We start from the raw sequence: 18,147 nt of genomic DNA, 5'->3' as shown, positions 1-18,147 counted from the left end.
ATAAAGAGCAGGCAACTGAGTTCATGTCAGAGACAGCCCTTGCTCCCTTTACTAGGGAAAACACTTGGAAGTTGAACAGCTTATGGGCTTCATCTGAGCAGGGAGTCATGCTCCTTGGTTGGAGTATCAGTCTCTGCAGGAACCCCTGGGCCCAGGACTTTTGGCTCTGTTGGTCTCCTTGTGGAGCTCCTGCCCCCCCCCTCTTTTTAAGTTAATAAAGAACATCTTTGGTATTTTCATTTTTATGATTGAAAATGTGAGATATTTAAAAACAAGACAACATAATTCAGGTTAACGTCACTGAATAGTGATAAATAAAATTCCCCTACACCTGAATGGCATGTTTAACAATAGAACATGTTAAAACACCCACAAAAAGTGAAAACTTTCAGCAAATTCAAACAGGATTTGTTTTAAGAGCACAGGTCCACCCTGAAGCAGATTCTGCCTTTACTGGTGTGTCTTCTACTGATGAGCTAGAGACAGACTGTGTTCATCAAGGGCAAGATGATTGACAGGCTGAAAGGACAGTCACATAGTGGGACAGTACATTTAATTAGAACCCATGGGCTCCGCTGTATAAAAGGTTTTGTGCATAGGAGGCACCCTTATGGGTGAATCAGAAAGGCGCTATTTAAAAGTTATACTGCCCTTTCATCAAGTAATGTTGGGGAAGCTTTGAGCTGTGTTTTTTACATTTATTGTTAATTTTTCTAAAAGGTTTACTTCTTTCTTTAAATATATATATATATAAAGTATATAAAGTATATATATATATATATACTTAATATAAAGTATATATATATATACTTAAGTATATATATATATATATATATATATATATATATATATATATATATATATATATATCTCTTAAGTAACAAGGTCACTGAAACATATGCATTCTACAAAATAAAAAAAAATGCTTATGCAGTCATTAGGTAAGTCATCCAAGAATTTTTTCCCTTGATATTGAGAAATTCCATAACAGCTTCATTACAGATTTCAGTTTTTTACTTCAGTTTGAATGTGGATATTACGGAGCCTTTTGCATATCAAGGTACAGATAGCAGAGATCACCCTGCAAGGCTACCTACATTTAGCTGCTAGAAGTAAAAGTGAAGTGGAAATGATTAGTCATCATTACTCATTAATCATCGTTGTGAACGTATACAATCTAACAAGAGTGATAAACATGAAATTACAGTCACCACTTCAATTGGCAAATACAGCACAGAGGACATTGTTGGAAGTGAGAAAGTCATTAAACAGGAGGTGGTGGGGGCTCTTTTCCTTTATTGCTTTCTTTTAAATTTAGGTTTTCTAATGCACTGTCTAAAGTCATAAGATCTCCACTGCTCATTTTACTCGAATCTGCCATCTTCCCCCGTTCATTCTCATCTAAGAGTGAGTACTCTTCACACACTGATTTAGACATAAGGAGCTCCAGGACAAACAGGTTGTGATCTGCATGCTTGGCGCTCTGTTTCAGAAATGTTGGGCTCATTCAACCTCGATAAAAGGAAATAGTAAGATCTGGAGAGGACAGGAACTCCACAAGGAAAACAACAGAACCAGAAAATTTGAACACAGGGGTCTTTCTAGAGACTTATATTCCAACCAAGTACCATGCATGGAGATAACCTAGAACCTCTGCACAGATGTAGTCCATGGCAGTTCAGTGTCCAAGTGGGTTCCATAGTAATGGGAAGAGGGATTGCCTCTGACATAAACTGGTTGGCCTGCTCTTTGATCACATCCCCCTGAGGGGGGAGCAGCCTTACTAGGCCACAGAGGAAGACAATGCAGCCACTCCTGATGAGACCTGATAGTCTAGGATCAGAAGGAAGGAGAGGGGGACCTCCCCTATCAGTGGACGTGGGAGGGGCATGCATGGAGAAGGGGGAGGGAAGGTGGGATTAGGAGGGGAGGAGAGAGGGGTTTATGAGGGGATACAAAGTGAATAAAGTGCAATTAATAAAAGTTAAGAAAAAAAGGAACTGAGAGTTCTGGAGAGGCTGCTGGCTGTTTGCTTTGTTGGCTGTAGCTGTGGACTGTATATACACACACTATAGCTGTGCTAGTGTGCCAGCTTGTGTTGTGATCTCCTCCATTTGTTGCTGTGCTGTCTTGTTCATGCTACCACTAGAGTAACAGCTGCATGTATAACTGAAAGGTGGAAGGAACTAAAGGCTTACGTTGTCCTCCTGCAAATGTCTCACTCCTGAAAACTGAGATAACAGTTTAACTATAGGGTCCATGGCTTCTCTACAGCTTGGAGAGTGTGAACTTGGAGAAGAGAGCTTACCAGTAGAACTAGCAAGTATAGTTCATGTTTAACTGAGAAGCTCAAGGGCCCCCTAACCTCCGACAAGGGGAAAGTATTCTAAGTATATGTGTACCACCACTTGGTTCATTTAAATTGCTAGATGCTCTTTGTTTAAGGGTCATAGAAGCTGCGAAGTAATATGAGGTATGACTAGGATCACCTCCAGGTAACGCTGCACGTATTGAACAAATCACTCTGTTGGTGTTCCTGCAAATTCAGAAGTAATATGTTCTTGAAGAGATGTTTTTATGCAGCCCATTTTCCCACCATAGGGACAAGTAAAAGACTGTGCTTCTCTGCAGAGAAAGCTTACCCACCATGGTACACATCATGGGCTGGTCGTTGTATGCCTTGTTGACATTGCCCCACTTTCACAACAAGATACATAAAGATTGTAATCATAGCAAAGAATATTATTCATGTGACCTCAAAAATTTTCTTTTAAGCATGCATGCTAGTTGGTACCTTCTTGTTGGGACATCCCACTTCTGACATTGTTGGTACAGCCCCTCCCAGGCTCCTGGCTGCAATATGTCCTTACTGTGGGATTCCTGCCCTGCCTTGGCTCTGTCGCTGGGCAGAGTGACTAAAGAAAAGTCTGGGCTGTCTTTGATACTTTCATGAGAATTTCATCATATCTTTAAGTTTTTTTGGGCAACACAGACATTTTTTAACAATGTTAATATTTCTAGTCCATGATTATGAGAGATCTTACCATTTCTTTGAGTCCTCCTGAGTATCTTTTCATCAGTGCTTTGTAATTATCACTGGACAGATCTTTTACTTTCTTTGTATATTTATTCCTAGATTGTTTCTTTGTGGTTGTTAATGATATTACTTCCATGATTTCTTTCTTGGTGTTTTTACTGATGTGTAAAGCTGATACTTATCCTATATAAAAGTTACTCAAAGTGGAAAAAAGTCATACAATGTTAGACCAGAAATTAGAACATTATTAAATGAAATAATATGGTAAACAGGTCATGTCATCAATGTAGAAAATGTTTTGAGTGTTTTGGGGTATTTTTTTTTGTTTGTTTGTTTGTTCTTCATAAGAGGACAAAAGAATGTATAGCAAAAGCAAAGTAAGTGAACATAGTGGGAAAAACAGTCAACAGAATGGAAGGACAGTTTAGAAGATGGGAGACTTTTTTCCAAAAATTTTTTCTGACAAATGATTCATATTTAGAGTATAAAATGAACTAAATAACACAAAAAGCCAGATAATCCAGCCACAAATGAGCAAAATATCTGAAGAAATGAAGAAATGTTCCTTATAAGAAGATACTCATCATGCCAATGTATTTATAAAAAGAAAATGCTCAGTTTTATTAGTCTTTTGCAATGTAAAAATACAAATTAAAACCACAAAAAGATATCACCGCACCCCAGTTAGAATAGCTGCTACCAGAAAGACACCCCCCCCCAAAATAAAACAATGTAGACAAGCGAAGAAAAGGGATCTCTCACACATTATTGTTGAGAATGTGGATTAAGGTAGCCATTATAAGATCATTACAGAAGTTCCTCCAAAAACTAAAAATGGAACTTCTACATGGTTAAGCTACCCATATCTGGGTTTTTAAGAGGAGAAAATGAAATCTGGATAGTCAGAAAGATACTTTTGTTCCCATGTTCATTGCTGCATTATTCACAATTCACTATTCACAGAGCTGAGATACTACACCCAGGTCCATTCATGGCTGAATGAGTGAAGTAAAAGTGTCATACACTGAATAGAATATTATTCATATGAAGAAAAGAATGACATACTATAATTTGAATCAAAATGGATGGATCTGGAAGGCACTATGCTAAATCAGAGATAGAAAGACAAAGTATACATTATTCTATGTTATAGGTGGATTCCAAAAAGTCTATCTGAATATAGAAGAGTGATTACTAGAACTTGGAAAGTGTGGCAGGAGGAAGACAGAGGCAGTTTGATAATGACACCCAAACAGAAGGAATTCAAACTTGTTTTGTTTAGCTCAGTGGAGGAAATATGATTCACCATAACATAATCAATATTTAATAGAAAAAAAGAGAGGAATACAAATCTTCCAAACATAAAATAATGATAAAGAGATAGATATGTTAATTACCCTTATTTGTTCCAAACACAGTGAATAAGGATACTGAAACATCACAGTGACTTTTTAAATGTGTACAATTACTACATGTTAATCTATACTTTAAAATATTTATTTGGAAATGTTAACTGGTTGATCATTATTCATTGTATGTGTATATAAGTATATATACCATAAATTAAATGTATATACCATATATCAGAAACTAAAAGTACTGTTGGGTGGATGTTTTCATCATCATCATCATCATTGAATTTGATATTGCTTCAGATGATGTTTATCTGGTTTCAGATAAAAACACATTATGTGAATTTTTGTGTATATGTTTATTATAGATGAGGCACACATCTTTAGAGATATCTCTTTCATTGATGATGAAAGCTTTGCAAATTACTGACTCTTCATCCCTCCAAATTGAGGTAAGGTGAGATGAGATGTTGAAGAGATTTAAGACATCAAATCCAAGACCACTGAAAGACCAAGGAGCTGGTCCAATGAAAGACCCACCAGATGATATAGAGATGCCTCCAAAGGATGTTTGAGGGACAGCTGTAAGAGCAGAGCTGGGTGAAGATAGCAGTAATTGGGGTGGATGCTGCAGACCAGAAGAGCCTGTCTTACAGGTTTTATTATTTACTCTTTCATATTCACTACACCCCCAAAGTCACTAATAAATGAAAATTAAATAACAGTAAACTAGCATTTTTAAGACAAGCCTCCAGGCAGAATGAGCAGCAAACACCAGATAACAATAGGATTAATTGTGTTAGAGTTCACAGGAAGCTAATGTCTTATGGCCTAAGGCAAATGTGCATCCTTAAGGAAGAGAAACTTGACTTCAGTTTTACAGAGTTATGCAGGGAGTATCCAGGGAAAGGGAAGGTTTTATGAGCCACACTGTCTTGATTGTTCATCCGTGATCATCCGTTAGACTAGCTGGATTGTTAAAGGTACTTCTTCTCACCCCCAACGTCTTGCAACAGAAAATATCAAAGAGCACACTCACTGAGGTGGATTCTATTTCTGTAGTAGCTTTTTCATCCACTCCTGCGCCTGAATCTCAGCTCATTCACCATGAACCTTTCCTTCCAGCCTTAGTCCACCTAATGTTGGATTGCAGCAAGTCTAGGCTTAACAAAGAGGACTATTTTTTTTTTTTTAAATAAGTAGTATATGACATTGTTTTCATTGTAGACTTTGAATTTTGTAAACTTTCTCCCAAAGTGGCACTTGATTCCTTTATTTGGAATCTTTAGAAATAGACCTAAAAATTGAAATTCAGAGGATCTGTGTGAATTCCAAGCCAAGAATGCTAACAATCATATTATATATTTTTAATTAAATTAATTTATTTTTTATTTATTGCAATTTATTGATTTTGTATCCCAGGTATAGCCCCTCCCTTGTCCCCTCTCAATCCCACCCTCCCTCCATTTTCTCCTCCCATGCCCCTCTCCAAGTCTATTGATAGGGAGGTCCTCCTCCTCTTCCATCTCAGCCTAGCCTACCAGGCTACACTGTCTTCCTCTGTGGCCTGGCAAGGCTGCTACCCTCTCAGGGAAATTGATCAGAGAGCCAGCCACTGAGTTCATGTCAGAGACAGCCCCTGTTCACCTTACTAGGGAACCCACTCGGATACTGAACTGCCATAGGCTACATCTGAGCAGTGGTTCTAGGTTATCTCCATGCATGGTCCTTGGTTGGAGTATCAATCTCAGAAAAGACCCTTGTTCCCAGGTTTTGGAGCTCTGTCCTCTCCAGGTCTTTCATCTTCCCCTTCTTTCATAAGATTCCCTGAACTCTGCCCAAAGTTTGGCTATGAGTCACATATTATTTTATGTATACTTCCAAATTCTAATTAACTATATGTGTAATGTTAAATATCAGCATATATGATATCTCACAAAACAGGATTATTTACGCCTAATGTGCTTTATTCAATTGACCTTTTATGAACATTTTTCCTGTCATAAAAATATTTCAGTAACAATTATTTAATTTTTGCACAAACAGAAATTTGTTCTATTCATATTCTTGCATTCGTTTCTGTATATGTTCTTTTAATGCCTTATAAATTGATATATGTAGGATGGGCCATAAATAGACATGTAAATACAAATTTCTTCCATAAAGTTTTCTTGTCTGCTTTTATGTATATAATTAACCTTTCAGTAAATATCCACAGTGCCATATGCATATTGATACCTTGGGTCATATGGGAATGTTTGACTACTACAATTCGGAGGCTTTCAGTGCTAAGTTACAGTCAATACTTACTGTAATAAACAAGCAGACAGTAAATAAATGTATAGCTCCTCTGTTGAAAAGGAAATGTGTTCCACTATATCATCATCCTAATTTCCACTAACTTAATTACTAATGAGCTTCATTTTTCTCTAGTTTAACTTTTTTGTTATTTATTTATTCTTAATTGTGCTTTGTGAGCTCATATTTATCTGTGTTGTTTTGGACTTATTCTATCTTATTATCCAATTTGAGATAGACTCCAGTGTGTATTAATAATTGCAACTCCACCTCCACCATAAATACCATAGGGCTTTGACTGCTGTTAGAGTTTTCCCCCTCATAAGATATCTCCTATGATTTATGACTTGCTAAGAAAGACCTTTCTCATCCCAAGCTAATGTATATATGAGTATAAAATTATAGTTATTATGGATCTGTATTTATGATTTATGCCTTTTTTATTACTGATTGTTTAGATTTAAGTGTTAATGTGTTTCTAAGTTATGGAGAAGTAGGATTTAGTGTATAATTTTGATTGTTTACATCCATCTTGTTTGTTGTATTTTCTATTTATTCATTATTAGTAACTGTATGCTTAGCTATAAATGTTGATTTAATACAGCCTAGAATCATGTGGAACAAGAACTTCAGTGAGTACATTAGGTGGGGCTATAGTTATATCTGTTGGGGTTGTCTTAATTAAGTTAATTAATATGGGAATAAAAGTCTGTTATGCTGATACCATTACATAGACAGAGGAGCTTGAGTGGTTTCAGAGTGTGGGGGGAATCTACATATAAGATAATATATGCAATATCTATGCATGCTTGTTTTACTGAGTTAGGTGTTCATTTAGAATCCCTTGTGATTGGCAATTACTTACATTTTTAAAAACAAAATTTTCTTTTATAATATTTTATTTTATTCCATGATTCTTTAGGATTTAATGTTTTAAGATTTATATTTATACTTATAGGATAAAGTCAATAGTACTCCTATGTTTTCTGTCTTTGAAGAATTCAGATTAGGTACCAATTAAGACTGTTCTTTATATGAACTGGAAACCATTCTATCTTTTTCTTTGTTCTCTGGTAAGAATTTAGATTCACCTATAAGCTCTGTATCTTTAGAATTTTAATTCTCAAAAACATGTTTGAAAGCCTCAGTTTTATTTCCAAAAGAATGATATATGTCAAGAGTTTGCTTGAAAATATTCTCTTGGATAACATGGGAGGAGAGAAGGTAGAACAATCTAAACTTAGTAGATGGAGGTAGTTCACCCTCCAGCATGAAACATTTTATAATAATTTCTCTGCTGATGAAAGAGCCTGTTGAATGCATTATGGTTGCATGATCATTTGTCTTTTCTCCTGCTTCAGTAGTTTGCACAATTTACATTTTGCTATGACATAACCTGACATTTTAACATTTCTTACATGTTCGCTTCTTGTCAAGTTTCTCATGTATCATACAGGGCATTCCTATTTTATCTCTTAATTACAATAGAAGTTTGGCTTTTAGATATCATCATTAGAAATCATACCTCTGACCATACCACCCACCTGTGTGTGTGAGTATTTTACTTTACTTACACAACCAAACAGAATTTCTTGTATGGCATGGTAGAGTGTCTCTGTATACTGAGCCCAACCTTCTCACTGACCTTCAGCTCTACTCTGTGTTCTCTCCTGTCTGTTCACACTCTCCAGGGAAAAAACATATTTTTGTCTCTCTCTCCTGGGTGACAGGTTCCTAAAACCATTCAAATTCTCCAGGATATACCCACAGAATATGCCTTTCTTCAAGCTTTTCTCTAACTCTCATTTTTCTCCATATTCTATCCTCTGTCATGTTACATTTGGTTCAGCCTGTGGCATTATATTTATGGCACCATGTTAGGTTTGTATATTTGCAAACGCCCCTTGTTATTTTCTTCAGCTGCAGTGTAAGCAGAATCCCAGACACACGAGAGTCATAAGGAGAATGTTTATAGGGTGGGTGTGCTGTCAAAGGGGCTGCATGCCACCAGTTACATTGTATGTCTCAAACCCTGAGTAGAAGCGCTAATTATTGTTGAATGGATGCTGAGTACATGGAGAGTGCATGGTATGTTTGCAGTAAAGCCTTTATGGAGAAAAGCAGTAGGGAGTAAATTAGGGTAGTATCATCATTTAGTGAGTGGGAGTAAGAAGAGCTTGGAGTGAGTGTAGCACACAGAAGGCATGGCTCTTGGTGGTGTGGATAGAATAATGCAAGTACTCGTCACAGCTACATCTGCACTGCACGTCTTCACTAACTCAGACGTTCTTTACACAATAGCTGTTTCAAGATAACAGATACTACTTTGTGTCATATTTAAACCACTTTATTATAAATAAAGTGGTTTTTACTGTTTTTTTTTTTAATTACATAAAATCATTTAGAAAGATAGTGGTCTGAATTCCCAACCTATATAGAGGATGTTTGCTAGCTAGGCTAGGATTTACTTCTTTTCTTCCTACAGTGAACTATTTGTGCCCTCCCCCTATTAATCCATAATTTGCAAGATCTTTTCTGGGGTCTAGATACTTCTCTTGATTATTATTATGTTTTGAGACAGGGTCTCTCTATGCAGCCATATCTGTCCCAGAACTTACTATGTAGAGTAGCCTATACTCAAATTCACAGAGTTCTTCCTGCTTCTGCCTCCTGAGTACTGAGATTAAAGACCCATGTCACTATGTCCAGTTATCTATAACTTTAGTTCTCTATTCCAGGGAGCACTTTTGAGTGCTAGGGTCACCAGAACTGTCCCCTTCAATGGGCTTGTTTGAGGTAGCACTTAGATAAGTTATTAAAACTTATCATCTTTGGTGAGGTTTTTTTTTTTAATTTTATTTTTTTCTTATCAGTTACATTTTATTAACTCTGTATCCCAGCCATGTCCCGATCCCTCATTCCCTCCCAGTCCCTCCCTCCCTTATCTCCACCGTGCCCCTTGCCAAGTCCACTGATAGGGGGAATCTCCTCCCCATTCATCCGATCCTGTTTTATCAGGTATCTTCAGGACTGACTGCAAAGCTCTCCTCTGTGGCCTAACAGGACTGCTCCTCCCTTGGGGGGTGGGGAGGCCAAAGAGCCAGTCATTGAGTTCCTGTTAGAAATAGTCCTTGTTCCCCTCACTATGGGAAACCAATTGGTTACTGAGTTACCACAGGCTACATCTGAGCAGAGGTTCTAGGTTACATTCATACATGGTCCTTGGTTGCATGTCAGTCTCAGAAAAGACCCTGTGCCCAGATATCTTTGGTCCTTGTGGAGCTCCTATCCTTTCCTCATCAGACTAACTCCCCTTCTTTCTTATGATTCCCTGTACTCTGCCAAAGGTTTGGTCATGAGTCTTTGCTTTGAAAACACTGCTAGTTAGAGTTTTTCAAATGCGCTCAGTAGACTCCTGTCAATGTTTAATGTGCATCCCATCTGTCTTTCAAAAAGAGGATTGATAATCTTACCCCATGTCCGCTCTCTTGATTATCTTTTTTAGGTGTATAGATTTCATTATGTTTATCATATCTTATAGGACTATATAAGTGAGTATATACCGTGTTTGTCTTTCTCCTTCAGGGATATTTCACTCAGGATGATCTTTTCTAGGTCCCACCATTTGCCTGCAAATTTCATGATTTCCTCCTTTTTGATTGCTGAGTAGTATTCCATTGTGTAAAAATACCACAATTTCTGTACCCATTCCTCCGTTGATGGACATCTGGGTTGTTTCCAGGTTCCGTAGCTTCAAGTTCATTCTTTTAGTTAAGTCTCTAACATTTTTATTATTTTTAAAGCTGTTCATGTTTTCTGTAATCACTTGTTTGGATCACAGTTGTTCTTTCGTCAAGGAAGATAGGCAGGGTTCATATGAGATGCAATGTTATTTAACTAAGGTTATTTCATAATTATTATTGTGTAGTATCTATGTGTTAAATTTGACCTATAAGGGATCTAATGACATTTACACATTTTAGGAAAGGCATCATATATTTAAAGCAGGTAAAGATGTTTTAAAGTTTATCTTGCTTCTTTGCAGTCCTCTGTCCTGTAGATTTGGTCCTTAGCTATTTACAGAAAGTTACCAGCCACTGTTAATGTTTTCTTTGATCTGCAAGCCTCTATAAAACTTCCACCCTACCCCAAGAAGTTCCACTTAGTTAATTGGTATCACTACTTGTTTTGGCCAATATCAAAATGATTAAAGAGAGATGAAAGATACGTAGCTTTATCTTGAGAGGTATCCAGCCACATGGGCTAGAAAATCAAGAGTGAAACTTTATGTAAAAGGATTCAGAAACAAGAGATGAAAAGCTCCTTTGTCTTGTTTACTCTTTTTATTATGTGTAGAATAATATATGATATAGAGAACACCATTAAGAATTTGAAATTATTATCGATGAAAAGTTTATAAGTTAGGATACATTGTTGTGTTTTCAGGCCTGAAAATGTTTACCATTTTATGGGGGTAAACTATAAATGGTTAGAGACTTAAATGAGATTTGAATGATTGATTACAATATTATATTTCAGTGAAAATTTTAAGAGCCAACATATTGAGGTTGTTCATGCAACTATAAAGTGCAAATTATAATTAACTGTCCTGTTCTTTTCTGGGTAAAGTACTTTCTCTTGTCATTTCACAAGCATAATGGAAAAGTACGTCTTGGATTTGAATTAGCTTGGTAATTCTTGACTTTGGTCAAGCCTTTAAACTGGTGGGAACTTTAATGGATATTAATTAGTGTGAAAGCTTTTTATTCTTGGAGGGACCTTTCTTTTTGTAAAAAGAGAAATCTATCCTGATTGACAGATAGATCCCTCTGTTTCATGTTTTATTGTTTTTGAAGAAAGGGACTTTGATTTCCTGCCAGGGAGCTTTCATAAAAGGACCTGAGCATGCTGGGTCCTGATTAAACATCAGGGAGAGGTGATGGTTCTTTTATGTAGCTCTCTCCTGAATGGTGAGGAAGCCAAAATTACAGTGACTGTCAGAGATGAGTCTGTAGAAGGACCACATTCAGCTACAGAAAAAAAAAATGACACAGTGGAAAGATTAGGGTGCAAGTACTGGATTTTTAAATAATAAGTTTATGGATATTTAAAGAATATCTATAAAAGCAAGGGTTAGACATTTGCATCAAAAACAAATACCAGGTTCCTTGATATACTGCTACTGAGTACTGATCTGCAAAACTGATGTCTTTATATGAAATAGGTTTTAACTTTCGTTAAAGAATTCTTCTAATTTTAATGTATATGTGAGATTTATATAACACAGCAAGTACATAACTAAGCATCTCATTTTGTCTTCGTTTTATTGTTTGCTTTCAAGTTTGTCTGTGAGGCGTTCCTATTCATTAATAGTGTCTTCCAGATTAATCATCAAATTGAATTTTAAGTAGGCAAATGAAACTGGTCTCCAAATGTATGACAAGCGGGATCCTGAAAGTTGCAAAGGCTCAAATTTAATCATTAAAGGTAGCCAGGTTTTGCCTCCTACCAACATGTGGCGTTGTGAGAGATTTTACTTTCTGGTTCTGTGAGCATAGGAAGGACATATTAGTACTGACCTGGCAGAGGAAATTTGATGACTCAATGGGACAATGAGAAGAAATACCCCATATGCTCTGGGTCTTAGAGCACTGCAGGGACAACCATAGTGTAATGTGCTGCTCCCAAATAAAACTAACTAAAGACAATGTAATCGATACCTGAGTCATTGTTCTTGCTCTTTGACAGAGTGAAAAAATAAATAAATTACTGGAGAACTTGGGATCATTAACAGTTCTTTTAATGGCGTGTGAAAGAGAAGAACATGCTCCTTTAGGTCATTTTAACCTCATACCACCCAGAACATAAGCCCTATGTAGATTAACAAATTCTTAGAAACAGAATGGATATTTATTCATTTGTCTTTCACTTGTGTTTACGGACTGAAGTGTTAATATTGTGAGTACTGTATTTTTGTATTTCACATAAAGGAGATTATCAGAGTCTACACTTATATATCTGAATATTTAAAAATAAGTGAGTTAAAATTAATGCATCCTTAGTACAAATGAACACTTGTTGCCATTAAAATGAATATTTAAAACAAATATTTAATGTGGATATTAACTGATCTGACAATCTTACATGCTAAAAATGTGATACATTGATTGCTGACCTGTTGATGAGAAAAAAAAGTATTTTAGAATACTTAGAAATAATTTAGTTTTATATGGCAGTAATTATTGGATGTATGTATTTTCATTAACTGATTTTGCTTTAGAAAACTTTAGATTTTGAGGGAAAAAAATGATCAGGAAAAACAGCTTTTCACCCATTATTCCCTCTTTTATACCTTAATTCTCAGAAGCCACTAGCCCGTCTCTATAGCTGTGCATTTTCTCAAATGTTGGATTCTTACAATATCCAAACTCTTTGGCCCTGCTTATTTTGCTTAGTACTGTGTTTTTAAGGTCCCAGTGTACTTTTTAATGACTTAGAGTTTCATTGGTTTCAATGCTACGCAATGTTTCATTAGATTGATATATCATAAAATTTAAAGGCAGACACCTTGAGTCATTAAGATTTTAGGTAGTCATGCGTAAATCAGGCATACACATTCATAGGCCTGTTTCCATGTGTCCACAATTTTTAAGTCATCTGAGTAGATACCACAAAGTAAAAATGCTCTTTCGGTTGGTATTATCATGTTTAATATGTTTGAGAAAATGCTTTCCAAAAGACTATACCACTTAGTATTGTCACTAGCAAAAATGGTCATTCAATCATTTATTAGTATGTAGTGCTTTTAGTGTTTGTGATTTCAATTATTGATTTATGCTGTATATGTGATTTAATGTGTGTTTGTGGTGTGCATGTAAATGCATATCTCTGTGTGTGAGAGTTTGTGAGTCCAAGTATCTTGCCTTTGACTCACTTTCTGACTGTTTTGTTTACTGTATCCCGTGTCTCCAGAACATACGTGATGTGACATGTGACATAGTGATAGTTCAGTGTGTACTTGCGAGTGAGTCACGTAGAGGATTAAGCATCGTTAGGCCCCAAGGAATCACTTGATAATGGTATAAGCATTTTCATAAAGCTCCAGTGTATTTGTCTTCACTTGGCCACTTTAAAGTAAATTCTCCCTTAGTTATTTTTTTTAAAAAACGACCTGTTATTTAACATCTACACTCTAGTAACTTCTAGAGCATTTTTTTTTATTTAACCTTGACTGCAAGTTTCACTGATTGGGATATTTTTCACAAAATACTCTCATTGTAGAGATCTGAGTTAAATCACTCCCTTCCCAAACCCTTTCCTACTCAGTTCTCAGTTTTCCAAGTGATTCAACAGCAGATATTTAACTAAGCCCAGCCAGGTTTGGTTCTCAGCAAGCTTCATTATTATGTTCATTTGTGAGATACAAAAGCAAAGCATTTGAAGAAAAGATAATAGCTGTGTTAACATAGATTGTGGGTCTGGGGACAGGGATCAGTGCATAAGGACCTATGCTGTGCAAGCCTGAAGACCTGGATTTGAATCTTCAACTCTATTGTAAAAACCAAGGCATCAACAAGTATGCCCATGACTTCAGTGCTGGAGTTTGGGAAGGGAATCTTGGAGGCTTACAGGCTTTTGGCTTAGCCCATAAATGGAGAGGTCCAGGCACAGTGAGAAAACCCATCTTAAGGAAATAAGCTGGATACTGAACCGAGTGGATACTTACCGTCTTTCTTTGACTTTACGTGCGTGTGCATGGTATGCACACCGGCACACACACATGTGCACACATGCATACATTACAACCATGGACACAAATATATTGTAAAACATTCAGTGTTTTTGGGGGCAGGAAACCTTATGGAAGAAAAGGGAGATAGAAAGACTTGGAGGAGACAGAAGCTCCACAAGAAGACCAACAGAGCCAGAAAACCTGGGCCCAGGGGAGCTTGCAGAGACCTATACTCCAACCAAGAACCATGCATGGAGAGGACCTATATGCTCTGCTCAGATGAAGCCCATAGACTGCTCAGTCTCCAAGTGGGTGGGTTCTCTAGTAAGGGGGTAAGGGAGTGCCTCTGACATGAACTCAGTGGCTAGCTCTTTGTCCATCTCCGTCTGGGCCGGGGGGCGGGAGGACTTCAGCCTTACCAGGCCACAGAGGAAGATGATGCAGTCAGCCTTGATGAGATCTGATAAGCTAAGGTCAGAGAGAAGGAAAGGAGGACATCCCCTATCAGGGGAATAGAGAAAGGACATAGGGGGAAAAGAGTGAGTGTGGAAGAGACTGGGAGAAGATGATTTCGAGGGTTAAAGGCAGATACAAAATGAATAAATTGAAATAAATAAATTAATTAAATAAAGTGCTATAGATCGTTTTATCAAGTATGGCGCCTGCCATTTGCAAACTAAAAATAGATGAAGCAATACCCTTTTCCCCACCTATGCTACTCTCCCCAAAAGGCTTATGAGAAATGCATGCCAACTACTGTCAAACTGTAAATAGGACGACACCGCTCTATCCACAGGAGAAAGAAATCGAGCCATGCAACGACTATTTCCTTTTTTGAAAATCAGTTTGTATTTGATATATAAAATTAATTGCTGGGTATGGTAGAGTAGACTTGTAATCTCAGCCTAGCAGCTTTTGGTGGGAGGATTTTTGTGGGTTCAAGATAAGCCTCATCGACATAGGCATACTCTTAGGGCACAATCCTGATGAGGATCAAAGTATTCTTTATTAAAATTTAAAGTACATACATTTAAAACATACAGAAGTGAACTATATACATCATTACTGGTAGTTTTGACTTTTGGTAATTTTTATAGAAATCATATTTAAATTTACATTTTATATACAAAGTTTAAAATCCTGCCCTTTTTTTGCTATTAGTGGTTTTTAATGCTTTGGATATTTTCTGAGACAATTCCACAAAAAGGGTTAGTAAATGATATCACAAAGGGCATACATCTATGGGATAAAGAACAAGTTTTAATTTTTAATTAACCCATTATTTAAAAGTACTAAAATCTATAATCCTAAAGAAGCTAAACAACAAGGAAGACCTTAGGGAAGATGCTTAATTCTCATTCAGAAGGGCAAACAGAATAGACATTGGAAGTGGAAGAAGACAGGGAACAGGAGAGAAGCCTTCCACAGAGGGCCTCTGAAAGACTCTATCCAACAGGGTATTGAATCAGGTGCTGAGACTTGTAGCCAAATTTTGGGCTGAGTGCAGGGAATCTTATGAAAGAAGGGGTAGACAGAAAGACTTAGAGGGAACAGGAAATCCACAAGAGACCAAAAGAGCCAAAAAGTCTGGGCCCTGTGGGGGCCTGCAATGACTGATAAATCAACCAAGGACTATGCATGGAAAGAACCTAGATCTCCTGCTCAGAGTGTAGCTCAGCTCAGTCTCCACGGGAGTTTCCTATAAAGGGAGCAAGGGCAGTCATTGGCATGAACTTGGTAGCCTGCCCTTTGATCAGTTGCCCTTGGCAAGGTGGCCTTTATTAAGCCACAGAGAAAGAGGTTCCAGAAAGTCCTGATGAGACCTGATAGGCTAAGGTCAGATAGTAGCGGAGGAGGACCTTGTACTAGGGGAGGGACATGGGGCAAGGGAGAGGGTGGAAGGTTGGGATGGGAGGAGATGAGGGAAGGGGCTACAGCTGGGATACAAAGTGAATAAATTATAATAATTAATAATAATAATAATAATAATAAAGGTTAAAAAGTGATGCAATTTTCTTAAATTTATGGAAAAGAATGATATTTTAAAATGTAAACTGATATTTTGTTAATCTCTGTGCTTGTGGTGATGACAATTTACCCTGCTATGGCTAATGTCCCAGGTAATAGCTTTTTGTACATATGCTTACGTACTCATTTCCTCTCCTCACCCACATTTCTAAAATCCTCACATAACTAACCTAAAAAAAAAAAAAAAAAAAAGGAGAATTCTTCCTGGATGGTAAGCCAGCATCTAGGGATTCACACACAACGCTCTTTTGAAAGATATACTCGATTGCTGCAGTTCCCACATATGCATGTTGAGATACGGGGTTATATGTGCCAAAAATGTTGGAACGAACTTTTCTGAACTCTTCATGATCAGTTTACAAAGCATGAGTGGGCTCTAGAACCCACATTCCTCTTACTAGATAGGTCATCAAGATGCATCTTCTTTCGGTGACATGATGGGATCAGTCCTGAACCTTCAGTAGGCTAGGAAGCTCGTCTGTAAATGCTCACTGTGCTGTGACTCAGGGCCGTCTGTGATAATACATACCCTTCAAGTTAAATGGCATAGTCCTCAGTAAACTGCTTACTTTAGACCAAGTAAACACGAATCTGTAAATATGCCTCCTACACCACAATTCACTAGAATGAAACAGAATTCAGGGAAAATAGCATACTCATGATTACGGTTTATTACAGAATTTACAATTCAAGAACACCTGAATCATGAGACAGTGATAACAGGTTTTGGATGATCCCAAACACAGAGCTTCCTGCCCTTTATTTTTTTCAGTACAGGCATGATACCTTTCTTGCTCATCAGTATATTCCCCAAACAGGAAGTTTCAACAGACTCTACTGGATTCACATAGGTGTGAATTAACCACTGATCTCTTGATTTGGTTTACTCTCCAGTCTGCCTTCATTACTTGAGGTTAAATGGTTTTAAGAACTGTATCTACCATGCTTCAAATCTCACCTCAGTATGCACTCATGTTTGATCCAAAGGCTTTAGGATAACAAACTGATCCCTGTCATTCAGAGAATGCAAGAATTTAGGTAGTCTGTCTCAGGACAATGTGAGTTTTTTATTATTATATTTTCCAAACTAGAATTCTCAGAACCAGACTGGGATATCAGATGGCAAGATTCTACAGCTCTTGAGCAATGTCCTCCTTTGGGGCTGTGGTCTCATTTCTTTATGGAAACTGAGCTTCCATCTTTAGTTATTCTTCACTATCCTGCCTTGACACAGTCACTTCTTGTATATGCAAAATCATACGTTTTTCATTCCTCAAGCTCTGGATACCAAAAAAAAAAAAGCACTACACAGAAACATGAAACCTAACTAGCTACCTCTCTCCAATAAACTTTAATTGTCCATTACACCTAGCAGGAAATTTTCAGATGATACTAGCTTTATTCCTAGAAGAAATGAAAGTGTCAATTCATCATTCCTTCTAGTAGACAAAGAAGAAAGCTTTTTTATATCAGTACAGAGAGATACAAAACAGGGCTAGGAACATATTTCAGTCCATGATGTTCTTGTCTACCAAGCATGAGAACTTAAGTTTGATATCCAAGGACCTACATCTTTTTATTGATTTATTAATTATTCTTTATTCACTTTGTGTCCTGGCTTTAGCACCCTCCCTCAGCCCCTCCCAGTCTCACTCTTTCTTCCTCTTCTCTCCCTATGCCCCTTCCCTAGTCCACTGATA

General features: G+C 37.1%; 1 protein-coding gene and 1 pseudogene across 7 annotated transcripts in view; one reads left to right on the top strand and one right to left on the bottom strand.

Annotated features, from left to right (window-relative positions):
* Nrg3 (neuregulin 3) overlaps positions 1-18,147 on the top strand; it is a 1,183,895-nt gene that overhangs the window by 45,942 nt on the left and 1,119,806 nt on the right. The window lies entirely within an intron of this gene.
* On the bottom strand, positions 1,265-2,810 carry LOC129669553 (E3 ubiquitin-protein ligase KCMF1-like; annotated as a pseudogene).

The sequence above is a fragment of the Psammomys obesus genome, unplaced genomic scaffold (assembly GCF_907164565.1).
Source record: "Psammomys obesus unplaced genomic scaffold, mPsaObe1.curated_primary_1811, whole genome shotgun sequence".
In the NCBI taxonomy this organism is placed as follows: domain Eukaryota; kingdom Metazoa; phylum Chordata; class Mammalia; order Rodentia; family Muridae; genus Psammomys; species Psammomys obesus.
Note: the sequence above shows the minus strand (reverse complement) of the source record. Positions and strands in the feature narration are given on the sequence as shown.